General features: G+C 44.6%; 1 non-coding gene across 1 annotated transcript; it reads right to left on the minus strand.

Annotated features, from left to right (window-relative positions):
* Positions 1 to 5,836: 5,836 nt before the first annotated feature.
* Positions 5,837 to 6,027, minus strand: LOC148141094 (U2 spliceosomal RNA). Its single transcript, XR_015753180.1, has one exon. It is a non-coding gene; the product is annotated as a U2 spliceosomal RNA (small nuclear RNA).
* Between the last annotated feature and the right edge of the window lie 3,550 nt (positions 6,028 to 9,577).

Below are 9,577 nucleotides of genomic sequence, written 5' to 3' on the forward strand. Positions count from 1 at the left end.
CACTGGAACGGATCAATCTGAATTTCTCTTGCAGAAAGCTCCCATAGACACAATGAGCTCTGAAGGTTCACTCTAAGTGGTATGCATTCAATGATACTGTGACTTGGTGCAAATAGAGCAGCAGTGGAGGCCAGGGATCACCTTCTTCCACCAATGTCCAACCTTATACACCTGGCTCTGAATTGCCCTGTCTGTGTTAGAATCAGTTGTAGGAGCAACGTCTGTCATCAAATGATGGAGAAGTTCTGCAGCTGCTGGAAGTCTGTCATCCCAAACGAAGTGCTGGATATTCTCAGAAAGTTGGGCAGGATCTATGGAGAGAATAAAACACAGTTCATGCTTCAGATGGGAATAAGAACAGTTCTCAATTTTATCGTGACTATAAGCTCAGAAACATAAGAGAAATGCACTGTAGTGTAAGGAAAAAAATGTGATTGGAGAGAAACTGAGGGAAGATAAAAAATTGTAAATTAGCAACACATGAGCAGTGGGGGAAACTCATTTCAACATAGTTGCAATAAGCCGTATTTACATTCCTAACTGAGCTAAAATACACTCATTATTAAAGTGGACGGGAGGCAATGACAATGTGGTGATCAGGGACTGTAGAGGTGAGACAGAGTAATGGATGGACATAGATTCAGATCAACAGTAAGGAGCCATCGCAGTCCAAGAAACATGAAACATTACACATAGAACAGAGCGCAGCACAAAAGGAATGACATTGGAGAAGAAAGCTCAAAAAGCACTTTTTAAAAAACTCCTGAGAAGTTTCAGGTGGAGCAATTGGAAAGCTATACGAACTCTGGTGTCAGAGAAAACCCTTAAATTTCAGGGAATGCCCAGGATGGGGGTAATGTCACTGTGTCATTGTCACTGTGTGATGACATCCGCCACAGGAACACAGAGCATCTGGGTTTGTGCAAACTAGAGATCCCCCACACACTGGGAAGGACGGCAAGGTTCCTGACAGGGGACCCAGGAGATTTACCAGGATGTTTAGATAATGAGAGCTTTCAGTGATGAGGTTAGAGTGTAGAAATCGGCACTGAGTGGAGATTTGACAGAGTGGGAGCAGTAGTTTCTGATCGGTTAGCACAAGGTAAAGAAAGTGTAGCTGTTTCCATTAGCTGAACACAATGGATTAGAGAAGAGTTACATCAGTTTGGGGATGTTCCACAAGGAGAATGTGAGAAAGAAATTTTATGCAATGAATATTAATGACCTTGGACTCAATGCTGACCCACAAACGCGAATAATGCTGAGATCCTGATGCATTGATGGCGGTCATGCTTAAATAAAAATCGGTCTGATTAATGATGGAATCTGAATTGACTCAATACTAGCATTGATCCGACAGAATTAATGTGAAATGTCTCTCAATGGACTTAACCCTAAAGATTCCAGGACAGAGAGCACATCACCTTTCCACAGATTACTGGCTGGTTCTGGAGAAATCTTCAGCTGATTCGGGAAATCTTTCCACAGACTGACGTTGTGAGACTTTGCCGATGGATAAATGTCCAACCCTCGGAAGGACATTGCTGGGAATACTCAATAGATCAGGTAGGTGGGATTATACACAGTGAACATTTTAGCTCAACGAAATTTCATCAACATCTTTTTGAAGTGGGATAAGTAGGTGATAAATATAAGAAGTAATTAAACGAGGGCAATTGTGTAAGAGTGCAAGCTAGAGTCTAAATCACAAAGTAAAATATTGTGGACACTGCAGGTGTGGCGTCTGTAGAGATAAAGTTTAGCGTTCACAGTCACTGAGAGTCAGCTGACATTGAAATCAGAAATCTGCTTCTCTTTTCAGAGAGAGTATATGCAGTTTATTAGGACAGACTAAAACAATGGGCTGACTGTAAGAATCGGAGGTAGAGGGCAATCCTTTGTTGAGCACACTGAATTGTTAACATTTAGTCTGGAATACTCTATAATGCACGGCACTGTGGCTCAGTGGTTACCACTGCTGTCTCACAGCGCCAGGATCCCAGCTTCGATTCTGGCGTCGGACGACTGTCTGTGTGAAGTTCGCACATTCTCCCTTTGTCAGCGTGTGTTTCTTCCAGGTACAGTACAAAGATGTGCGGGTCAGGTCAATTACCCATAACGTTAGGTGCATTAGTCAAATGGAAATGGGTCAGCGTGGGTTAATCTTCGGAGGGTCAGTGTGGACTTGTAGGCTGAAGGGCCTGTTTGCATACTGTAGGGAACCTAATATAATTCGGGAAATACCACTCAGATCATGTGACTTTTTATGTGTTAGTGCCTGGTTAATACGTCTGCACATATTTACAATTGCAGGTCCTATTACACTGCCACAGACATATTCCAGCACCGAATTGATATTTGTTTCTTGGAAACAACGTAGCCTTTTAATTTGTGGATAACAATCAAGGGAAAGTTTTAACTCCAAACAAAAGTTTTAGACGAGTCCTGTGCTATATCCCTGCTTGCATTTTCCGGATCTACTCTCGACCCTGGTGAGCATAATGATGCTGTTCTGGGGAAATGCAGTCTCTTCAGATCTTTCCCTGGTCTCCAAAGCAGTGCGGGATCTCCTGACCAATACAACAACCATGACACTGTCTGATTTCTAATCTATGTTTTCTATGAGGTTGCTGCCCACCATTCCTGCAAATATATTCACCTCTGTCTGCATTTATTTAGTAACTGGTAGTTCCAACTGGTTGGTGGGCACTTGCTCCATATCCCTCTTTAACTTGCACATCCATCTGCTTATGAGGCTAAAAGCCCCTGAAACATCCTTATCATTTCTGCCTCCATTGCCACCCAGACACTGCGTTCCAGACACCAACCACTCTATGGTAACAAACCATGTCACACATTTCGTTTGAATTTTCCCATGTTCATCTTCAATGTATGCTCCTTAGTTTAAGACATTTCAATTCTTGGAAAGAGAATTCTGACTTAACTTGGAAATGTATAAAATTATGTGTCTCATAATTTTATACATTTCCACGGAGTCTCCCCTCAGAATCCGCTGCTCTAAGGAAAACAGCCTGAGTTTGTCTAGAGTCTCCTCAAAGCTCATACAGGCAGCATCCTGGTAAACCTCTACTGCACCCTCCACATCCTGCCTATAAATTGACGACCAGAATTAAACGCGACAATCTAACTGAAGCCTAACTAAAGTCTTATACAGTGGCAACATGACATCCTCACTCTCCAGTCTTCCTCCCAATTTGTGTCGAGTTCATGGGCTTCTGTACATTCCCACACAGCTCTTCATTTACAAACTTTACCTCAAAACATTATCCATCCCCAAGCCCCAGGCCGGCAGCATTGCCATGACAACCATCACACTGCACTGCCCCCACATCAAAACCGGGACAGTGATGGTGACTCGCACTTCTACAGTAACCCACGTCCTTATCTCCCTCTAATATAGTGACTTTCCCACCCCTTCCACAATTTCTGTTCACTCTGCTACAAGAGGCTGCCCCAGTGCCCAGAACTGACTTCCCCAACTTCACTGCCAATGCAGGGGGCCCCGAGCCCCTCCTTGAGAATTTCATCGAACTGATCCCCAAAGACAGGAACGGACAGGGTCAGCATGGATTGGTGAACGGGAATTCAGGATTGAAAAATGTACCAGAGCATTTCGGGGTGTAAGGAGTGGTTTCTGTGGCCAACTCTCTGGACTGTGGTGATACAGATTTCCTGATCCTAATTGTCCAAAACAATGTTAAAGTCCCTGGATATGCTGTGCCAGGATCTCCTGACTGAATCCTCTCTCCCTTGCCCTGACTGAGAACTAGTTCCCTGAGGCTTTGAGACGTGACCATTTGGTTGAAGCACATGCAGTGTGTTTGCTGCTTTAGCTGATGTTCCAAGTGCCTGACAGTCCAGCCCCTTGACTGATCACCGCTGACAATGACGATAAGCTGCCTGGCTTATGTCTGCGATAAACAACGATGCAAGACAGGAACACTGTGAAACATTAGGTTCTGGTCTAGGCATCAAAGTGCAAAAAAGCCAAGGAAAGGCAGAGATATTGTGCCAGTCCCTGAGCAGGACATGTCTCAGTCGCTGGAATGCTTGTTAGTGTTTTTAGAGTAATAATGTACTTTGTGGAAAGGTAATTCTGCATGTTGATGTAGTACTTTTACTTAACTCTGGCTCATTTCAGCAGCTCCGCAAATATCTATCGGATTGAGTAATGAGAGAATCGGCTCTCGGAGTAATATGATTCTGGATCAGTGGTGCTGGAAGAGCACAGCAATTCAGGCAGCATCGACGTTTCGGGCAAAAGCCCTTCATCAGGAATAAAGACAGTGAGCCTGAAGCGTGGAGAGATAAGCTTGAGGAGGGTGGGGGTGGGGATAGAGTAGAGGAAATGACCAGGGAGTTGCAGTGGGAGAGAGACTCCCTGAGATTCTTGTAGAGAGAGGAGGAAAACTTCTTCAAGGCAGGCATCCTTGCAAGAGGATTCGCAGTAGGGTTAAAATCAACGAGGTAAAAACAATGACTGCAGATGCTGGAAACCAGATTCTGGATCAGTGGTGCTGGAAGTGCACAGCAATTCAGGCAGCATCCGAGGACAGGCAAAATCGACGTTTCGGGCAAAAGCCCTTCATCAGGAATAAAGACAGTGAGCCTGAAGCGTGGAGAGATAAGCTTGAGGAGGGTGGGGGTGGGGATAGAGTAGAGGAAATGACCTGGGAGTTGCAGTGGGAGAGAGACTCCCTGAGATTCTTGTAGAGAGAGGAGGAAAACTTCTTCAAGGCAGGCATCCTTGCAAGTTTTTACCTCGGAGTAATATGGTCAATCGAGACACCACACACAATTGTGTCCCACATCAGTGAATATGTAATATGATTCAACTCACAGGCCTTTGAACTAAGAAAATAAAGCCGGCACAAACCCACCTGTTGATTCTAGTTGCTTTTGCACTTTGATTAAAAAAACATTCTTAAAGATTTACAAGGATGTTGCCAGAGTTGGAAGGTTTCAGCAACAGGGAGAGGCCGAATCGACTGGGGCTGTTTTCCCTGGAGCATCAGAGGCTGAGGGATGACCGTATGGAAGTTTATAAAATCATGAGGGACATGGAAAGCATAAATAGATACGGTCTTTTCCCTGGGGTGGGCAGTCTATAACGAGAGGGCATAGGTTTAGGGTAAGAGGGGAAAAGATTAAAAGGAACCTTGGGGGCAATGTTTTCATACAGAAGATGGTGTATGTGTGGAATGAGCTGCCAGAGGAAGTGATGGAGGCTGGTACAATTACAACATTTAAAAGGCATCTGGATGAGTATATGAACAGGAAGGGTCTGGAGGGATATGGGCCAAGTGCTGGCAAATTGGACTAGATTTGGTTACAATATCTGGTCAGCATGGACGAGTTCTGTTGTACATTTCTGTGACTCTGTGTGCTTTAAATACCTCCGACAGTGTTCTCCAAATCTCACATTCAATAGATCCGAATCATCCGAGTCATCATCAAAATCCAAACTGTTGAATACTTCAATAGCTTCATGTTCTCCATTTTGTTTTCTAAAATGCTGTTTGCCATTAGGTGAGCTGGTGGGCAACTTTGTTTTACTTCTGTCGCTCGGAATTGAGAGTTGTTGGGAAGGGGCTGTATGCACCAGGGATGCAGTGATAGCATTGAGAATGAGGGCTGAACATGCAGAAAGAGACAGGTGAGTAGCAACCTAGAAGGAATTGATTTGCACGAAGGTGAGTCTGACTTGAAAAAAATGGCTGACTGTACGCCTTCTTACACACAGACTCGGTAGACCAGAAATAAAGCGAACACAGACAAAAGTGAACAAATAAAGCTGCTTTTCTGATTCTTTAATGAGAGGTGCACCAATCCCAGAAACACTGCAATACGAGGACGATGTGCAAAGTTGATGAAGCAAGCTCCTAATCCAAGTCCTTCCTACAAAAAACAGATTAAAACTTATCCTCTAAGTCAGGGACATATCAGATATTAAAACTGTCAAGAACAGGAATACACATGATCTTAGCCAACAGACCAGGAAGCGATACTGGTATTATCATCAAGAATAGAGTGGTGCTGGAAAAGCACAGTATCTCAGGCAGTATCGAAGGAGCAGGAAAATTGACGTTTCAGGCAAAAGCCCTTCATTAGGGATGAAGGCAGAGAGCCCGTGGTGGAGAAATAAAGGGGAGGGTGGTGGAGTTAGCGTGAAGGTAGCTGAGAGTGCAATAAGTGGATAGAGGTGGGGGTAAAGGTGATAGCTTGGAGAGAAGAGTGGAGCGGATAGGCGGGAAAGAAGATTGACAGGTGGGACAGATCATGAAGATGGTGTTGAACTGGGAGGTTGGAACTGGGATAAAGTACGAGGGAGGGAAAATAAGGAAGATGGTGAAGACCACATTGATGCCCTGGGGTTGAAGGGTCCCGAGCCAGAAGATGAGGCGTTCTTCTTCAAGACGTCGGGTGGTGAGGGAGAGTCGATGGAAGAGGCACAGGACGTGCATGTCCTTGGCAGAGTGGGAGTGGGAGTTGAAATGTTCAGAAATGGGGCAGTGGAGTTGATTGGTGCGGGTGTCCTGGAGATGTTCTCTGAAGCGCTCTGGGAAAAGGTGTGAGGATCTCCCCAATATAGAAGAGACCGCATCAGGAGCAATGGTTACAAATAATGATATTTATCGAAGTGCAGGTGAAACTTTGATGGATATGGAAGGCTCCTTTGGGGCCTTGGGCAGAGGTGAGTGGGGAGATGTGGGCACAGGTTACGCGATTTCTCAGCCGACTCTTCCTCAGGAAACCAGCTCCAACTCCTCAAAGCGATGATGCGAGCTGAGCATGCTCGTCCCCGGGAGCTTTCTTGTAAACCCGTTTGACTTTTTCTCAATTGTTTCCAAAATCCTTCCGATTGTGTGGTTTCCAGAACCGGAAGCAATGCTCCAGCTAAACCTGAACTGGTGCATTATAAAAACGCAGCAACATCTCATTGCTCTCACAGTCTCTGTCACTGTGAACAAGGACCGGGAGACAATGTTCTTTATGAGATGTTCTCTCAGCCTGGCCTGGTACATAGATTCCATAAGTTCATGTACACCCTGCTCCTATTAACCCCTTTTTGATTTGTAACCAATTGTCTGTTGACTCTTCTTCTGCTCGAAATCTATCACCTCACGCTTCTCCACATTGGACTTCATCTGCATCCATCCATCTACCCCACCAAAGTATCAATACTTCCTGATATTCAGCACTATCCTGCTAACAGCACTTAGCTTCCCTTTTCATTATCATCGACATATTTCAACACCGTGCCTGCATACGAGGAAACAATGAACATCGAGAATAGCAAGCATCCCTACATTTACACAACATCTCTGGCCTTTGGGCTATGTGTGTGTGAGTGCGTGTGTGTCTGTGTGCGTGTGTGTGTGTGTGTGTACGCGTGTGCACATGTTTCCTGGTATGCATTTTCACACCCAAACCCCTGAATACTCACAGCAGGTCTTCCTCTCTGTCACCCTCCAACACATTACCCATTAAAAATCTGTCCATGCCCTCCTTAAATGTACTCTGTGTCCTGCTATCCACTCCATTCAAGGGGGAGGGAATTCCACAGATTCATGATCTTTTGGGAAGTAATTTCTCCTCATCTCTGTTTAAATCTGTCAGCCCCTTATCCTAAACTATGTCCTCTTGTTCCAGATTGTCTCACTAATGAAACCTTCCTCTCTACCTCGTCAAACCTCTTTTCCAATCTGCAGAGTCAGTGATGGAAAATAGCAGTTAGACAGTTGTTTTACATTAGTCTTTATTGTAGAAAATACGACATCTACAGCACAACCCTCATCCACTGCCCGTATCCCAACTCAACAAAGAGTTCAATTAAAATTGTGAGACACGACATTCAATTGGCAAAGCCATGTCGACTGTGTTGTAATAACTTAGTTTTTTCAAGGTCTATATTTAACTTACTTATGTTCTGACTCCTATCTGGTTTCCCACTGTTGATGGCAGCTTCATCAGTAAAGTGATGGAAGGGATCATCAACAGTGCTAACAAGCAGCATCGGCTCAGCAATAACCTGCTCAGTGACGCCCAGTTTGCCTTTTGCCATTGTCACTCAGCTCCTGTTCTCATTACAGCCTTGTTTCAAACATGGACAAAAGAGCTGACTTCCAGACCTGAGGTGAGAGTGACAGCCCTTGTCATCAAGGTCGCATTTGACCATGTATGGCATCAAGGAGCCCTGGCAAAATCGGAATCATTTAGTATCAGCAGGCAAACTCTCCATGGTTTGAGTCATACCTGTCACAAAGAAAGATGGTTGTGGTTGAGGAGGGTCAGTCATCTCAGCTCCAGGACATCTCTGCAGGAGTCCCTCAGAACACCCCGAGGAGTCCCTCATGAGGCACAATAATCTTCAGCTGCATCATCAATGACCTTCTCTCTGTCATAAGGTCAGAAGTGGGAATGTTCTCCGATGATTGCACAATGTTCAGCACCATTCGTGACTCCTCAGATACTGAAGCAGTCTGTGCTCAAATGCAACAACATCGAGGACAATATCGAGGCGGGTGTCGACAAGTGGCAAGTAACCTTCACACTACACAAATGCCAGGCAATGACCATCACCAAAAAGGGACACTCTCACCAATTTCTTTGACATTCAAATTTATAACCATCATGGGATTCCCCACTGCCATTGACCAGAACACAAATGGACTCACCACATAAACACAGTGGCTACAAGAGCAGGTCAGAGTCTAAGGATAATGTGGGGAGTAACTCACCTCCTCACACCCCAAAGTCTATCCATCGTCTCCAGGGCACAAGTCAGGAGTATAATGGAATAATCCCCACTTGCTTGGATTGGTGCAGCTCCAACAACACTCAAGAACTTGACACAGTCCAGGACAAATCAACCCGCTTGATTGGCACCACATCACCCAGGGAAAAATTCCCAGCATGTCCAGTCTCTCCTGGTTAGTCAAACCGTCCAGTCCTGATAACCTCCTCATAAATCTTTTCAGAAGCCCTTCTACTTTAATAATATCCTTCCTAAAGCAGGGCGTCCCGAACTGTATGCACTGTTTTAAAAGTGGCCTTACCAACAAGACGTCCCAACTCCTATGCTCGGTGCTCTGATCAATGAAGGCAAAAGTGCCAAACAATGCTTTCAGCACCCTGTCTACTTGTGACACCACTTTCAAGGAAGGGTGTATCTGAACCAACGCTCACTATCCTCCCAGGCAAACATTCCAGACCCGCACCACCCACTGGCTAAGAACACTTTCTCTCAGAAAACCTTCCGTATGTGAGTGCGAAGTGCCAGTCGTAGCTTTATCCCAGTTCAATATCCCTTCCTCACTGAGAACTGAATTTTCAGCTCAACATTATTTTGTCACAAATTTGCTATTCTTAATATCAGTGTCTTTAGTTTAATGATTATTTGTGCATAAAAAGCATTTTGTTATCATGAACCTTAGCACAATCTCAAAAAAATTGTAAGTAGAAAGCAGCTGCCGTCATTTCATACCGATAACAATAGGAATGAGCAATGATTGATCAGGACCGCTTAAAGAAACAAACTTAGGATTTAAATTGA

Source organism: Chiloscyllium plagiosum, unplaced genomic scaffold (assembly GCF_037043375.1).
Source record: "Chiloscyllium plagiosum isolate Xiang-an unplaced genomic scaffold, Cpla_swu_hap1 HiC_scaffold_35, whole genome shotgun sequence".
Lineage (NCBI taxonomy): Eukaryota > Metazoa > Chordata > Chondrichthyes > Orectolobiformes > Hemiscylliidae > Chiloscyllium > Chiloscyllium plagiosum.